General features: G+C 47.3%; 1 protein-coding gene across 3 annotated transcripts in view; it reads right to left on the bottom strand.

Moving 5' to 3' along the window:
• Window positions 1-18,192, bottom strand: part of PLD3 (phospholipase D family member 3) — an 80,956-nt gene that overhangs the window by 25,785 nt on the left and 36,979 nt on the right. The window lies entirely within an intron of this gene.

Genomic DNA, 18,192 nt, shown 5'->3' with positions numbered 1-18,192 from the left:
ACGAGAGAGAAAAGAGCGAGCACGAGAGAGAACAAGAGCGAGCACGAGAGAGAACAAGAGCGAGCACGAGAGAGAACAAGAGCGAGCACGAGAGAGAACAAGCGCGAGAGCAAGCACGAGAGAGAACAAGAGCGAGAGCAAGCACGAGAGAGAACAAGAGAGAGAGAGAGAGAGAGAGAGAACGAGAGAGAGAGAGAAAGAGAACGAGAGAGAGAGAGAACGAGAACGAGAACGAGAGAGAACGAGAACGAGAACGAGAGAGAGAGAGAGAACGAGAGAGAGAGAGAGAACGAGAGAGAGAGAGAGAACGAGAGAGAACGAGAGAACGAGAGCGAGCATGAGCACAAGAGAGAACAAGCGCGAGAGCGAGCACAAGAGAGAACAAGCGCGAGAGCGAGCACAAGAGAGAACAAGCGCGAGAGCGAGCACAAGAGAGAACAAGAGCGAGAGAGGAGAGACGAGAGAGAGAGAACGAGAGAGAGAGAGAAGAACGAGAGAAGGAGAGAGAGAGAGAGAGAGAGAGCGAGAGAGAACGAGAGAGAGAGAAGAGAGCGAGAGAGAACGAGAGCGAGAGAGACGAGAGAGAGAGAGAGAGAGAGAGAGAAGAGAGAGAGAGAGAGAGAGAACGAAGAACGAGAGAGAGAGAGAACGAGAGAGAGAGAGAACGAGAGAGAGAGAGAACGAGAGAGAGAACGAGAACGAGAGAGAGAACGAGAACGAGAGAGAGAACGAGAACGAGAGAGAGAACGAGAACGAGAGAGAGAACGAGAACGAGAGAGAGAACGAGAACGAGAGAGAGAACGAGAACGAGAGAGAGAGAGAGAGAGAACAGAGAGAGAGAGAGAGAGAACGAGAGAGAGAACGAGAACGAGAGAGAGAACGAGAACGAGAGAGAGAACGAGAACGAGAGAGAGAACGAGACGAGAGAGAGAGAGAGAGAACGAGAGAACGAGAGAGAGAGAGAACGAGAGAGAGAGAGAACGAGAGAGAGAACGAGAACGAGAGAGAGAACGAGAACGAGAGAGAGCAGAGAACGAGAGAGAGCGAGAACGAGAGAGAGCGAGAACGAGAGAGAGCGAGAGAAAACGAGAGCGAGAGAAAACGAGAGCGAGAGAAAACGAGAGCGAGAGAAAACGAGAGAACGAGAGAGAGAGAACGAGAGAGAGAGGGAGAGAGGGAGAGAACGAGAGAGAGGGAGAGAGGGAGAGAACGAGAGAGAGGGAGAGAACGAGGGAGAGAGGGAGAGAACGAGAGAGAGGAGAGAGAACGAGGGAGAGAGGGAGAGAACGAGAGAGAGGGAGAGAACGAGAGAGAGAGAACGAGAGAACGAGAGAGAGAGAAGAGAGAGAGAGAGAGAGAAGAGAGAGAGCGAGAGAGAGAGAACGAGAGAGAGAGAGCGAGAGAGAGAGAGAGAGAGAGAGAGACGAGAGAGAGAACGAGAGAGAGAGGAGAGACGAGAGAGAGAGAGAGAGAACGAGAGAGAGAGGGAGAGAGGGAGAGAACGAGAGAGAGGGAGAGAACGAGAGAGAGAGAGAGGGAGAGAACGAGAGAGAGAGAGAGAGAGAGAGAGAGAGAGAGAGAGAGAGAGAGAGAGAGAGAGAGAAAGAGAGAGAGAGAGAGAGAGAGAAAGAGAGAGAGAGAGAGAGAGAGAGAGAACGAGAGAGAGAGAGAGAGAACGAGAGAGAGAGAGAGAGAGAGAGAGAGAGGGAGAACGAGAGAGAGAGAGGGAGAGGGAGAGAGAGGGAGAGGGAGAGAACGAGAGAGAGAGGGAGAGACGAGAGAGAGAACGAGAGAGAGAACGAGAGAGAGAACGAGAGAGAGAACGAGAGAGAGAAAGAGAGAGAGAAGAGAGAGAGAAGAGAGAGAGAACGAGAGAGAACGAGCGAGAGAGAACGAGCGAGAGAGAACGAGCGAGAGAGAACGAGCGAGAGAGAAACGAGCGAGAGAGAACGAGCGAGGAGAACGAGCGAGAGAGAACGAGGAGAGAGAACGAGCGAGAGAGAACGAGCGAGAGAGAGAGATGGCAGCGCATGAGAGAACGACAGAGCAAGAGAACGACAGAGCAAGAGAACGACAGAGCAAGAGAACGACAGAGCAAGAGAACAGACAGAGGAAACGAGAGAGAGAGAGAGAGAGAGAGAGAGAGAGAGAGGAAACGAGAGAGAGAGAGAGAAACGAGAGAGAGAGAGAGAGAGAGAGGAAACGAGAGAGAGAGAGAGAGAGAGAGAGAGAGAGAGAGAGAGGAAACGAGAGAGAGAGAGGAAACGAGAGAGAGAGAGAGGAAACGAGAGAGAGAGAGAGGAAACGAGAGAGAGAGAGGAAACGAGAGAACACGAGAGAGAGGGGGGAACACCGAGAACAAAAGAGAGAGAGCGAGAGAACAGAGAGAACACCGATCTGTCTCTACTTCCCCAAAAGAACCGGGATTTGTGTGTTTACACACAGATCCCAGTTCTCGCTCTGTCACGAGCGATCGCGGTGCCCGTGGTCAGCGCACCCACCGAGCACATGCTGCGGGCGTGTGCGCCCCTAGTGGTCAAAAGGCGAAGCGACGTAAGGTAACGTTGTTTCACCTAGCCGTGCCATTCTGCCACAGTAAGACTGCAGTGGCTGGTCGGCAAAGCAGTTCAAATAATGGCATTTTTAATAACAGTAGCTTTGCAGTGAGTTTTTCAAAATGTTTGCAATAGCGTTTTTCCACGTTTTATTTTTTCATTTTTTCCCCAATGGATCAAATACTTACAAAAAACACTGGTGAGCGTTTTTGAGTGTTTATCAGCATTTGACGTTACAGCATTTTTTACAGCTGAAAAACTTCTCTCAGAACCCCACTCGTTTTGGGGTTTTATTAAAGCCAAAAAATGCCCCAGCCAAAAACTGCTGATAACAGCCTATGTGTGCATGGACACATAGGATAACATGGAGAGCTTATTGACTGTTGAAAAAACCCCTGAAGCCAAAAAAAGCTGCTGTATACATGTAACTATGTATAGCACACACCTGAGGGGTTGCTGGGGAAGTGGACAATCACTGTAGTAGTCGGTGCTTTTGCCTGTGCCAAGGGCTTCCTCACTGCACACTAACCACATTGCTCGCTCTGCCACCATTTATAGAACACACTTTTTTCAATAAATGCAAAGCATTCTCCAACTGTATGAAGTGGCGATCATGACGTCACCACCCCTCCCCTCCATCTTTTTTAATCACTTCCCGCCCAAGGTCAAATAAACGTCCTGGAATTTGAGTGGTGATATCTGAATGATGTTTGCAGCTGCAGGAATCATCCAGATATCATGTTGTTCAGCCGGCGATTCCCTGCACCACAAGAACAATCATAGTGGCAGTTCAGCCGTTTGATCGTTCTTACAGGCAGCAGGAAGGGACGGAAGTTAGCCATAGAGAAAATCAAGGGCCAGATAGTCCCCGGCAGTCTCTACGAGTCTTGGAGTCCCGAGCACGACGTTATGACGTCATGTCTGGGCCAGCGGAAGTAAACAATGCCAGGGACTTGGTAGTAAAACCTGAGATTGTTTATTTTATTTTTTTTGATCTCAAACTTTCCAGCCTGGAGGAGAGGTGGGATCTCACCATAAAGAGGACCTGTCACGCACTATTCCTTTTACAAGGGATGTTTACATTCCCTGTAATAGGAATAAAAGGAAAGAAAAAAGAAAAAAAATGTACACAAAACAATAAAAAATAAAATGAAAGCGCCCCCCCGTCCCTGCATGCTCGCGCACAGAAGGAACGCACACATAGGCCGCGTCTGCATATGTAAACAACATTCAAAACACACGTTAGTATCACTGTGAACGTTAGAATGAGACCAATAATTTTAGACCAAGCCCTCCTTTGTAACTCTAAACAGGCAGCCAGTAAAAAAAAAATAATAATAAAAATTTAAAGCGCCACCTATGGAGATTTTTAAGTCCCAAAGTTTGCCGCCATTCCATGAGTGTGCGCGACATGTTAGATATCTATTTACGCAACGTAACATGGGGCCAACTTAAAAAATTTCAATGACCGCCACTTTATTCCCTAGGGTCTCTCTCTCATAAATTTATATTATATATATATCATACACACATAATATACATTTTATTTGGGGGTTCTGAGCAATTTTCTGATTTTTACACGTAGGGGCGAAGTCCTGGAATTGTACAAAAAATACAAAGCTTTTTGCGAATGGTAGTAGTGCCAAACAAGCAAACCCCTGTGGTCGGTGTGCAGAGGGCAAGCTGAGGGGGACCTGGAAGATTGCAGTTTTCAGGAGTGTTGACTAATACAGTGATCTACACTCTAGGTAATTAGGAGGTCCTATTTAAGGATCAATCTAGACACACACTTGCATAACACTTAGACTTTTGTGTATATATAGGCTATTTAATCCTTTTTTCTATCACTTACTACTTAGTTTATTTCATTATATATACACTCACCTATTTGTAATGTTTTTCATCACCTAGTCACTTCTTGATAGGTGTTTAAGCCTAGGTGGACAGTGTTGTTTTTTTGAAATCCCCCTTACTTCACACACATTTTATAACACGTTTTTTTTTTTCTTTTTTCTCCATTTAAAACGTCATTATTCATCATAGCTTTTATCATCCAATTTTTATTTTATTTTATTTCACTACATTTATTTTTTCAATTCATTTTATTTACTCTTTTAGATTCTGATCTGTGGCCCATATGTGCATACCTCATACTCTGGCATTGTGGTGTGGCTGTTCGCTTCTCTCGTTGGCCGCTGTTTCCCGCTGCCCCTTCTCCATTCCTCCAGGTTCCTTGGAGAGTTATGGCTTAGGGTGAGGGGGATGTGTCCCCGCCTCAACCCCGGGGGAGACGGTTCATTCAGTGCCACCATCCTATACCCTTTTTGGGTCTGTTGGGTTACTTATCTGAACGTGGCCAAAGGTAATGCATTTACATTCAACACCTGCTCTCTTTTTGAAAGCAATGATTTTTCATTTGAGACTGTGACCGACCAATTTACTCATTTATTTCATCTCTTTATTTAGCGATTTTGTGATGCATCCCACTCCTGATGATTGGCTGAAATCGCCATGAAACGCGTAGAGTCCATACTCAGGGATGCCAAGTCAAGTTTGCTACAATCATGAATTTCTTTTATTAATTTATTGTTATATTTATTAGGATAACCATGTTCACCTACTCTGTATGTCCATTCAATTTTTTTAATTGTGATTGCTTGTACCAATTATGTCTATCCATTATATACATTAAATATGTCAATATGATTATTACTACAATTAATTATGCTTCTTGTTGCATGATCCATGTATTATATATTATGATACATTATATATACCTACTATTCAGTACCTGTATTTAATTTATTGGATTGATTAGCAATTCTTTATGGGTATACAGATTTCCCCGCAGGGACAGTGACAATGAATAACATTTCAGGTATCCTAGACCATTTCAAATACATATCCATGCCTCATTTAAAGTCCCACAATCCACTTTCATTTTTCTTTTATCAATATAGGGATGGAGGCATGCTTATGTTGCATTGGGGTCCAAACAGGTCACGCGCTTTTAGTAATACAGTGATTGTCAGCTTTTCCAGTGGCCCCCTTAGGTATGAGATATGCATACTTACGTTGTGTCAAGCTGGGCCAATGTAAGTATGCAATAAAGATCATACCTGGAGTTTAGCTAGTCTATATATTCATGTATAAATACTCACCTCTTAATTTCAAAAGAAATGATGAACGTTTTGCAGTACATATCAATTCTTTATCACTATCATTCCTGCCCGTTTTTCCTCCCCTGCTAGAAGCCCAATTTGTGGTCCTATTGTGGATTGTGGAGCTCAGTTGCTATCTTCCCCCCTCTGCTGTAACCGTGCCTGAGCTCACAAGCCCCACTCCCCCTACATTGGTACTGACTGCACAAAACAAAGGGCACAGTAAAAAGCATAAAGAAACCATAAGGCATATTGCAGAGCTGGAGGAGGGGATGGTGACATCTGACAGCTCACTTTTGCTAATGGAAGAGCTGCATTTAGGGACAAAACAATCCCTCATTCTGTAGCAGGCATTTAGTATGCAAGTAGTACATACTGGACCCTACATGGGACTGACTGACATCTCCAGTCTCTAGATTAGTCATTATACCAGTTGACTTGACAAAAGGGGGAGAAGCCGCCCAAAAGCAATTGCCATAAAGGCGGCAAGCTATCTGTAAATAAATTGTAATAAGGGAAACTGCTGCGCTGTCCGTAGAGCCAGTGTTAATTTTGTTGACTAAAACACTCAAAACATTTTAGTGAACTAAATGAATACTATTTTAGTCAACTAAAACAAGTGAGATGACTAAAACTAAAATGCCATTTTAGTCAAAAGACTAAAACTAAATTTAAATTTGACTTAAAAATTAACACTGGTCTGTAGTGCATGTTCATACCTCAATACCATGAATAGCATATTAGATTTTTCACTCCAGCAGTATATAATGAGTTTGGAAATTGTGGAGAAATGTTAACCAATACATTAAAATTGAATTACACCTATTCGATTTTAGTCAACTAAAATGTACGAGAGGTTTAAGTCTACTAAATACGTAGGACATTTTAGTAGACTAAATCTAAAACAACTGCAGAAGACTAAAATAGGACTAAAATGCCATTTTAATCCTAAAGCCTCATGCACACGAGACGCAGTTAAACGCGCGTTCAGATGCAGTTGGACAGTTTTTTCAACTGCACCTGAACTCATTCAATGTTATCCTATGTGTCCATGCACACAGTCTCGTTTTTTTCCGTTTATATGCAGTTGCGTTTAATCTCGTTTTTCCAGAAGCAAAAAAATGCGTTCAGAAACAAAAATTTCTGCGTTTCAGACGCAAAACGCGGCAAAACGCGGTAAAACGCGGCAAAACGCCGCTACCGCGTTTAGCCGCGTTTGCGTTTATATGCGTTTTTAAAGGTGACCTTTTTTTTTACATTAAAAATCTCAAAAATGATTGCAAATGATGAAAAACCATTAGAAAAATATTTTAAACAATTGCAATTGCAAGTGGACAATCCACAACTTGTGGCAAGTGACGTGGCAAGTGGACAATCCACAACTTGTGGCAAGTGACATGGCAGGTGGCAAGTGATGTGGCAAGTGGACAATCCACAACTTGTGGCAAGTGACGTGGCAGGTGAAGTGGCAAGTGACGTGGAAAGTGGACAATAGACAACTTGTGGCAGGTGACGTGGCAAGTGACCTGGCAGGTGACGCGGCAAGTGACTTGGCAGGTGACGTGGCAAGTGGAAAATCAACAACATGTGGCAGGTGACTGGCATGTGATGTGGCAAGTGGACAATAGACAACTTGTGGCAGGTGACGTGGCAAGTGACCTGGCAGGTGACGCGGCAAGTGACTTGGCAGGTGACGTGGCAAGTGGAAAATCAACAACTTGTGGCAGGTGACTGGCATGTGACGTGGCAAGTGGACAATCCATAACTTGTGGCAGGTGACGTGGCAAGTGACGTGGCAAGTGACGTGGCAAGTGGACAATCCACTTGTGGCAGGTGATGTGGCAAGTGATGTGGCAAGTGGACAATCCACTTGTGGCAGGTGACGTGGCAGGGGACGTGGCAAGTGACGTGGCAAGTGGACAATCCACAACTTGTGGCAGGTGATGTGGCTGGTGACGTGGCAAGTGGACAATCCACATCTTGTGGCAGGTGACGTGGCAGGTGACGTGGAAAGTGGTGTGGCAAGTGGACAATCCACAACTTGTGGCAGGTGATGTGGCTGGTGACGTGGTAAGTGGACAATCCACAACTTGTGGCAGATGGCATGGCAGGTGACGTGGAAAGTGGACAATCCACATCTTGTGGCAAGTGACGTGGCAGGTGATGTGGCAAGTGACGTGGCAAGTGGACAATCCACAACTTGTGGCAGGTGATGTGGCAAGTGATGTGGCAGGTGATGTGACAAGTGGACAATCCACATCTTGTGGCAAGTGACGTGGCAGCTGACGTGGCAAGTGACGTGGCAGGTGACGTGGCAAGTGACATGGCAAGTGTACAATCCACATCTCGTGGCAAGTGACGTGGCAGGTGATGTGGCAAGTGACGTGGCAAGTGGACAATCCACAACTTGTGGCAGGTGACGTGGCAGGTGATGTGGCAAGTGACGTGGCAAGTGGACAATCCAAAACTTGTGGCAGGTGACGTGGCAAGTGACGTGGCAGGTGACGTGGCAAGTGATGTGGCAAGTGGACAATCCACAGCTTGTGGCAAGTGACGTGGCAAGTGGACAATCCACAACTTGTGGCAGGTGACGTGGCAGGTGACGTGGCAAGTGAACAATCCACAGCTTGTGGCAGGTGACGTGGCAAGTGACGTGGCAGGTGAAGTGGCAAGTGACGCGGCAAGTAGACAATCCACAACTTGTGGCAAGTGACGTGGCAGGTGATGTGGCAAGTCACGTGGCAAGTGGACAATCCACAACTTGTGGCAGGTGATGTGGCTGGTGACGTGTCAAGTGGACAATCCACAGCTTGTGGCAGGTGGCATGGCAGATGACGTGGAAAGTGGACAATCCACATCTCGTGGCAAGTGACGTGGCAGCTGACGTGGCAAGTGACGTGGCAAGTGGACAATCTAAAACTTGTGGCAGGTGACGTGGCAGGTGACGTGGCAAGTGACGTGGCAGGTGACGTGGCAAGTGATGTGGCAAGTGGACAATCCACAGCTTGTGGCAAGTGACGTGGCAAGTGGACAATCCACAACTTGTGGCAGGTGACGTGGCAGGTGACGTGGCAAGTGAACAATCCACAACTTGTGGCAGGTGACGTGGCAAGTGACGTGGCAGGTGATGTGGCAAGTGACGCGGCAAGTAGACAATCCACAACTTGTGGCAGGTGACGTGGCAAGTGAACAATCCACAACTTGTGGCAGGTGACGTGGCAAGTGACGTGGCAGGTGATGTGGCAAGTAACGCGGCAAGTAGACAATCCACAACTTGTGGCAGGTGATGTGGCTGGTGACGTGGCAAGTGGACAATCCACAGCTTGTGGCAGGTGGCATGGCAGATGACGTGGAAAGTGGACAATCCACATCTCGTGGCAAGTGACGTGGCAGGTGATGTGGCAAATGACGTGGCAAGTGGACAATCCACAATTTGTGGCAGGTGACGTGGCAGGTGATGTGGCAAGTGGACAATCCACAACTTGTGGCAGGTGATGTGGCAAGTGATGTGGCAGGTGATGTGACAAGTGGACAATCCACATCTTGTGGCAAGTGACGTGGCAGCTGACGTGGCAAGTGACGTGGCAGGTGACGTGGCAAGTGACATGGCAAGTGGACAATCCACATCTCGTGGCAAGTGACGTGGCAGGTGATGTGGCAAGTGACGTGGCAAGTGGACAATCCACAACTTGTGGCAGGTGACGTGGCAGGTGATGTGGCAAGTGACGTGGCAGCTGACGTGGCAAGTGGACAATCCAAAACTTGTGGCAGGTGACGTGGCAAGTGACGTGGCAGGTGACGTGGCAAGTGGACAATCCACAGCTTGTGGCAAGTGACGTGGCAAGTGGACAATCCACAACTTGTGGCAGAGGACGTGGCAGGTGACGTGGCAAGTGAACAATCCACAACTTGTGGCAGGTGACGTGGCAAGTGACGTGGCAGGTGAAGTGGCAAGTGACGCGGCAAGTAGACAATCCACAACTTGTGGCAGGTGATGTGGCAAGTGACGTGGCAGGTGATGTGGCAAGTCACGTGGCAAGTGGACAATCCACAACTTGTGGCAGGTGATGTGGCTGGTGACGTGTCAAGTGGACAATCCACAGCTTGTGGCAGGTGGCATGGCAGATGACGTGGAAAGTGGACAATCCACATCTCGTGGCAAGTGACGTGGCAGCTGACGTGGCAGCTGACGTGGCAAGTGGACAATCCAAAACTTGTGGCAGGTGACGTGGCAAGTGATGTGGCAGGTGACGTGGCAAGTGGACAATCCACAGCTTGTGGCAAGTGACGTGGCAAGTGGACAATCCACAACTTGTGGCAGGTGACGTGGCAAGTGAACAATCCACAACTTGTGGCAGGTGACGTGGCAAGTGACGTGGCAGGTGATGTGGCAAGTGACGCGGCAAGTAGACAATCCACAACTTGTGGCAGGTGATGTGGCTGGTGACATGGCAAGTGGACAATCCACAGCTTGTGGCAGGTGGCATGGCAGATGACGTGGAAAGTGGACAATCCACATCTCGTGGCAAGTGACGTGGCAGGTGATGTGGCAAGTGACGTGGCAAGTGGACAATCCACAATTTGTGGCAGGTGACGTGGCAGGTGATGTGGCAAGTGGACAATCCCCAACTTGTGGCAAGTGACGTGGCAAGTGGACAATCCACAACTTGTGGCAGGTGCCGTGGCAAGTGACACGGCAAATGCAAGTGTACAACTGCTCTCTATGCTGCTGCTGCTCACTCTGATCAAAATAGCAGAAATAGTTAAAAAAATGCTTTGAGAGCTTGGGGAGGGTCTACATGATGTTATCTTTATAAACGCGTCTAAACGCAAACGCGTCTAAACGCGTCTAAACGCGTCTAAACGCGACATGCAAACGCGGCAAAACGCGCGTTTCTAAACGCGCGTTTCAGCTTTTTTTTAACAGAGGTTTCATCTGCGTCTCGTGTGCATGAGGCCTAAGGCCTCATGCACACGAGACGCAGTTAAACGCGCGTTCAGATGCAGTTGGACAGTTTTTTCAACTGCACCTGAACTCATTCAATGTTATCCTATGTGTCCATGCACACAGTCTCGTTTTTTTCCGTTTATATGCAGTTGCGTTTAATCTCGTTTTTCCAGAAGCAAAAAAATGCGTTCAGAAACAAAAATTTCTGCGTTTCAGACGCAAAACGCGGCTAAACGCGGCTAAACGCGGCTAAACGCGGCACCCGCGTTTAGCCGCGTTTGCGTTTATATGCGTTTTTAAAGGTGACCTTTTTTTTTACATTAAAAATCTCAAAAATGATTGCAAATGATGAAAAACCATTAGAAAAATATTTTAAACAATTGCAATTGCAAGTGGACAATCCACAACTTGTGGCAAGTGACGTGGCAAGTGGACAATCCACAACTTGTGGCAAGTGACATGGCAGGTGGCAAGTGATGTGGCAAGTGGACAATCCACAACTTGTGGCAAGTGACGTGGCAGGTGAAGTGGCAAGTGACGTGGAAAGTGGACAATCCACAACTTGTGGCAAGTGACGTGGCAAGTGACCTGGCAGGTGACGCGGCAATTGACTTGGCAGGTGATGTGGCAAGTGGAAAATCAACAACTTGTGGCAGGTGACTGGCATGTGACGTGGCAAGTGGACAATCCATAACTTGTGGCAGGTGACGTGGCAAGTGACGTGGCAAGTGGACAATCCACTTGTGGCAGGGGACGTGGCAAGTGACGTGGCAAGTGGACAATCCACTTGTGGCAGGGGACGTGGCAAGTGACGTGGCAAGTGGACAATCCACTTGTGGCAGGTGATGTGGCAAGTGACGTGGCGAGTGGACAATCCACAACTTGTGGCAGGTGATGTGGCAAGTGGACAATACACTTGTGGCAGGTGACGTGGCAGGGGACGTGGCAAGGGACGTGGCAAGTGGACAATCCACAACTTGTGGCAGGTGATGTGGCTGGTGACGTGGCAAGTGGACAATCCACATCTTGTGGCAGGTGACGTGGCAGGTGACGTGGAAAGTGGTGTGGCAAGTGGACAATCCACAACTTGTGGCAGGTGATGTGGCTGGTGACGTGGTAAGTGGACAATCCACAACTTGTGGCAGATGGCATGGCAGGTGACGTGGAAAGTGGACAATCCACATCTTGTGGCAAGTGACGTGGCAGGTGATGTGGCAAGTGACGTGGCAAGTGGACAATCCACAACTTGTGGCAGGTGACGTGGCAGGTGATGTGGCAAGTGATGTGGCAGGTGATGTGACAAGTGGACAATCCACATCTTGTGGCAAGTGACGTGGCAGGTGACGTGGCAAGTGACGTGGCAGGTGACGTGGCAAGTGACATGGCAAGTGGACAATCCACATCTCGTGGCAAGTGACGTGGCAGGTGATGTGGCAAGTGACGTGGCAAGTGGACAATCCACAACTTGTGGCAGGTGATGTGGCAGGTGATGTGGCAAGTGACGTGGCAGCTGACGTGGCAAGTGACATGGCAAGTGGACAATCCAAAACTTGTGGCAGGTGACGTGGCAAGTGACGTGGCAGGTGACGTGGCAAGTGATGTGGCAAGTGGACAATCCACAGCTTGTGGCAAGTGACGTGGCAAGTGGACAATCTACAACTTGTGGCAGGTGACGTGGCAGGTGACGTGGCAAGTGAACAATCCACAACTTGTGGCAGGTGACGTGGCAAGTGACGTGGCAGGTGATGTGGCAAGTGACGCGGCAAGTAGACAATCCACAACTTGTGGCAGGTGATGTGGCAAGTGACGTGGCAGGTGATGTGGCAAGTCACGTGGCAAGTGGACAATCCACAACTTGTGGCAGGTGATGTGGCTGGTGACGTGGCAAGTGGACAATCCACAGCTTGTGGCAGGTGGCATGGCAGATGACGTGGAAAGTGGACAATCCACATCTCGTGGCAAGTGACGTGGCAGCTGACGTGGCAAGTGACGTGGCAAGTGGACAATCCAAAACTTGTGGCAGGTGACGTGGCAAGTGACGTGGCAGGTGACGTGGCAAGTGATGTGGCAAGTGGACAATCCACAGCTTGTGGCAAGTGGACAATCCACAGCTTGTGGCAGGTGGCATGGCAGATGACATGGAAAGTGGACAATCCACATCTCGTGGCAAGTGACGTGGCAGCTGACGTGGCAAGTGACGTGGCAAATGGACAATCCAAAACTTGTGGCAGGTGACGTGGCAAGTGACGTGGCAGGTGACGTGGCAAGTGATGTGGCAAGTGGACAATCCACAGCTTGTGGCAAGTGACGTGGCAAGTGGACAATCCACAACTTGTGGCAGGTGACGTGGCAAGTGACGTGGCAGGTGACGTGGCAAGTGATGTGGCAAGTGGACAATCCACAGCTTGTGGCAAGTGACGTGGCAAGTGGACAATCCACAACTTGTGGCAGGTGACGTGGCAAGTGACGTGGCAGGTGACGTGGCAAGTGATGTGGCAAGTGGACAATCCACAGCTTGTGGCAAGTGACGTGGCAAGTGGACAATCCACAACTTGTGGCAGGTGACGTGGCAGGTGACGTGGCAAGTGAACAATCCACAACTTGTGGCTGGTGACGTGGTAAGTGACGTGGCAGGTGATGTGGCAAGTGACGCGGCAAGTAGACAATCCACAACTTGTGGCAGGTGATGTGGCAAGTGACGTGGCAGGTGATGTGGCAAGTCACGTGACAATCCACAACTTGTGGCAGGTGATGTGGCTGGTGACGTGGCAAGTGGACAATCCACAGCTTGTGGCAGGTGGCATGGCAGATGATGTGGAAAGTGGACAATCCACATCTCGTGGCAAGTGACGTGGCAGGTGATGTGGCAAGTGACGTGGCAAGTGGACAATCCACAATTTGTGGCAGGTGACGTGGCAGGTGATGTGGCAAGTGGACAATCCCCAACTTGTGGCAAGTGACGTGGCAAGTGGACAATCCACAACTTGTGGCAGGTGCCGTGGCAAGTGACACGGCAAATGCAAGTGTACAACTGCTCTCTATGCTGCTGCTGCTCACTCTGATCAAAATAGCAGAAATAGTTAAAAAAAATGCTTTGAGAGCTTGGGGAGGGTCTACATGATGTTATCTTTATAAACGCGTTTAAACGCAAACGCGTCTAAACGCGTCTAAACGCGTCTAAACGCGGCATGCAAACGCGGCAAAATGCGCGTTTCTAAACGCGCGTTTCAGCTTTTTTTTAACAGAGGTTTCATCTGCGTCTCGTGTGCATGAGGCCTAAGACTAAGACTAAAACTAAAAAATTTGCTGCCAAAATTAGCACTGCGGAGAACATATATCAAATAGATTCCTTAGTATATATCAAATTATCAAAGTGCAAATGTGCTTCAAAACATAATAAAGCAGATATAGTTCATATAATCAGCATACATATTATTCCATGATATTTTTTACAAGTTAAGTGCAAAGTCCTGTGAAACAATAAAGTGCAATATGGAATAGTCCCAGAAACCAATTAGTAGAAGTAAATGGTGTTCCACAGGTGCATTCCAAACAGAACTGTCACCCCAATGTGCTCCACTCCAAGATAAATAAAGGGGGGTTACCCTCTTACCAGAAAATTTGACCCTTGCAGGTCCGAAATCACCTTAGCAAGCAAGCTTCCCAAAAGGCAAGAAATTACACTTAGCAAGCAGAACTGTGCTCCATTTCCGATGTATGGATGTGCTCTCCCCATCTTCTCAATCTGACATCATGTAACCAATCATCATTTCCATAGAAGGGGCATAATGCACACAGAAAGATGGAAGGAACACCTCATCGCGCAACATCCAAAAGGTTGACAGTTTATTTAAAAAGACATACTTACAAAAGGGAAGTAAAAAAAAACATTTAAAATCAGCCAACAGCGTGTGGTGCCCCCATAGGCATGCTGACGTCACTGCTACTTCTTCTGCCCGATGTACATTTCGTCATATGAGACGTCGTCACTGGGGCAACTGGAAACATTGGACTATCTGGAAATAAAGCTCTCCTAGAGCCAGTGAGGGAGTGCCCCTTCTCCTAAGAGTTCCTCAACTGACCCACACTAATGCCCTGTATACACGGTCGGACTTTCCAACGACAAAATCCGTCTGATTTTTTCCAACGGACTTTGGCCCACACTTGTCTTGCATACACACGGTCGCACAAAGTTGTCGGAAAATCTGATCGTTCACTACGAGGTGACGTAAACCACATATGACGGGACTATAAAGAGGCAAGTAAGCCAATAGCTTTCACCTCGTAATTTATTCTGAGCATGCCTAGCACTTTGTGTCGGAATTGTATACACATGATTGGAATTTAAACGATCAGATTTTGTTGTCAGAAAATTTTAGATCCGGATCTCAAACTTTGTGTGTCGGAAATTCCGAAAGAAAAAGTCAGATGGAGCCCACACACGATCGGAATTTCCGACAACACAGTCCGATCGCACATTTTCCATCGGAAAGTCCGACCGTGTACAGGGCATAATACATAGAGAAGCATGGTTGAACTTACATGGTTAAACTTGTCAGATGCAAACAAAAGCCCGATAACACAGGCCCTTAGCCTGCACTGTTACAGTATATGTAAGCCTATAGCCACGTTGGAACCTGTAACACACCTCCAGATGAAGAAAAAAAACTTTAGTGTGGCCCTAGTTAAATATAAAAATGTCTGCTGAATTCTTCCAAAATTGCTTTGCTATCATTTCCATCTCTAAAAGCGCAAGAACAACATTTTAAGCAACCCCAGGAAAAAAAAATTTGAGTCCCATATTTAGACCCCTTTCACACCGAGCCGCCACTGGCGTCAGCGGTAAAGTGTCGTTTTAGCGGTGCTATGCGGTTTTAACCCCCTGCTAGTGGCCGAAAAGGGGTTAATTCTGGTATATCAGCACTGCCCCATTTATTTCAATGGGGGGTGGCAGTGGAGGAGCGATGGGTTCACCGCTCCAAAGAAGCTGCTGGCAGGACTTTTTTGATGCCCTGCCAGCGTACCACTCCAGTATGAAAGCCCTCGGGCTTTCACACGAGTGAATGGAGCAGCTGTTTTAGGGCATCTTGCAGGCACTATTTTTAACGCCGTAGCGCCTGCAAAACGCCCCAGTGTGAAAGGGGTCTAACAGTAACCAATCAAATCTCATCATTATTCTGCTTTGCTGCACTGAAATCAGAGTGAAATGCTGGGTAAAATTATAACCTTGGGATCTCTGTGTATATGCCCCGCATATGTCCTAACTTGTTTTTATGGCTGATGAACATTCTCGCTGTACAGTTGAAAAACCCTTCAAATACATCTAATGATGGACTACAGGCCTTAAAAAATAAAATAAAAAATTCTTCCAAAAAGTTCTCCTTTTCTTCCCCATCCTTATAATTAGACAGAGATTGATTAACAGTACAATTTATGGAGGTCATCCCTGTACTCTTCCCATCAAATCAGGACAAGTGGGCAAAGCAGTAATCCCAGAGGACATCTTGTATGGGGAAATGCGTAGAGCAGAGCTAGCAGTGTGACGTCATTGCGCACGGGAGTGTTTAAGGACATTGCAGCTGTGCTGGATTGCATTTATTACTTAAAATTGTCTCCATGTTTTGTAAGTGCGACACATTTTTTCAATGAATGCATATCGCTGCAGTATAGCACTACGAGTGCTCTTCCTTGCTTTTAAAATACATGTGTGCCAGAGCATGATGGTTGAGTTCAGGCCAAGTAATACACTTTCATGGCAGGGGACACCATGGCTGGAGGTGGTCCCTGGGTTCACAGAGCTTCTGTGAGACGTAATAGTGAGAGTGTCGGCTCTCCAGGGCGCTGTTGATCTCCTTATATGACATCATATTGGTCTGGTGAGCAGCCTCTTTGGTCTAAGGAACACGTTTTTGGCACTGAAGTACCTTTTGTATAATTTTGGACACACAGCACTTTTGTTCAGCACCCGGGTGGACTTTTTTTTTTTATTGAGTAATGAACTTTTTGTTTTTTTAATTTATATTTATTCTCATTTTTATAAACTTTTTTTTCACTTTTCACCTTCACTCTGTTTTTGCACACTCATCAGGTATTTTTGTATATATGAATTGGTAATGTATATTCTAGCACTTTTGTCACTTTTTATTGCATTTTTGCACAATTACTTGAGATAATATATAGGATTATTACATTATTTTATTATTTGTATATGAATTATTCACTTGTTGGAGTGTGGGATATTTCAAGAGACAGCAGATTCCTTTCCTTGGCAATATTTAAAAAAGAGATACTTAAATTTTTCTAGGGTACTTTAAGTGTTAGGGCCGGTTCACACAGCGAGGCGCGGCGAGGCGTCTCCGACTTGCCTCGCCGCGACCTGCGGGGACCTCAGCGGCGACTTGCAGAGGACTTCTGTATAGAAGTCAATGCAAGTCGCCCCCGAAGTCGCCCTGAAGTAGTACAGGAACCTTTTTTCTGAGTCGGAGCGACTCGAGTCGCTCCTCTCAGAACGGTTCCATTGTACAGAACGGGGGCGACTTGCGGGAGCGAGGCGAGGCGAGCCGTGTCGCCTCGCATCGCCTCGCTGTGTGAACCGGCCCTTACTAAACCCAAAACCCTGTGAACATTATATCTGGTCTCCCACAGTACACAAAACATGAAAATGCAATCGTTTTAGTAAATATAAATAGCTAAATACCTTTTCTCATCAGCAGTTAGAGCAGTCTTGTGACTTCTGTCAGTGTCTAGTTCATTCTCCCCCAATTGTCCTATGAGGATGCAGGGCCTCTGACCCTCTGTCTGGACAGTGCCGACTGGCCCTGTGCTGATCAAATGCCCCATCCCAAGAAAAAAAACCTCTCTAGCAATACACACCAAGCTGACCATGTGCAGAATGCCACCAAGGCTTTGTTCTATCAGGAGATAGATTGGGAACAGTTGAAGAAGGGGAGGATCAGAGAAGACAGGATCAAATAACCTTTTATCACAATGCGAAGGATTAACCCCTTAGATTCCACAGTATAACAAGCATGCTTTACTGCATATACAGACTGATTTTACTGTTGTGGGTTTAGTAACACTGGTTTAAAGCGTGAGTAAACCCGCAGAATTTTTTATTTTTTTTTCGTACCTGCAAGGGAAAAAGGCATAATGAGCTAGTATGCACCGAATACTAGCTCATTAGGAAATACTTACCTTAGAACGAGGCCCCGACATCTCGCCCGATCGATACACGCCGAGGGAGCTGACATGTTCCCTCTGTGTGTGTTCTGGATATCGCGGCTCCGTCGCTGTGAGCGGCCGGAACGGCGATATCGTCACTCCTGCACATGCGCGCTGGAGATTTCTTTCCGGCAGGGTCCGAGGTCTGCCCGGGCTTCCAGCCGAGAAACCCCTGTGCGCATGCGCCGCTGCAATCAGCAGCTCATTGACAGGGGAATATGTCCTAAACCTGTATGGTTTGTGATTTTTTTTTTTTACCTACAGGTAAGCCTTATTATAGGCTTACCTGTAAGTAAAAGTGAAAAAA

The sequence above is a fragment of the Lithobates pipiens genome, unplaced genomic scaffold (assembly GCF_037356315.1).
Source record: "Lithobates pipiens isolate NorthernLeopardFrog02 unplaced genomic scaffold, aLitPip1_a1.2 Scaffold_1, whole genome shotgun sequence".
Classification (NCBI taxonomy): domain Eukaryota; kingdom Metazoa; phylum Chordata; class Amphibia; order Anura; family Ranidae; genus Lithobates; species Lithobates pipiens.
This window is presented reverse-complemented; position numbering and strand designations above follow the sequence as displayed.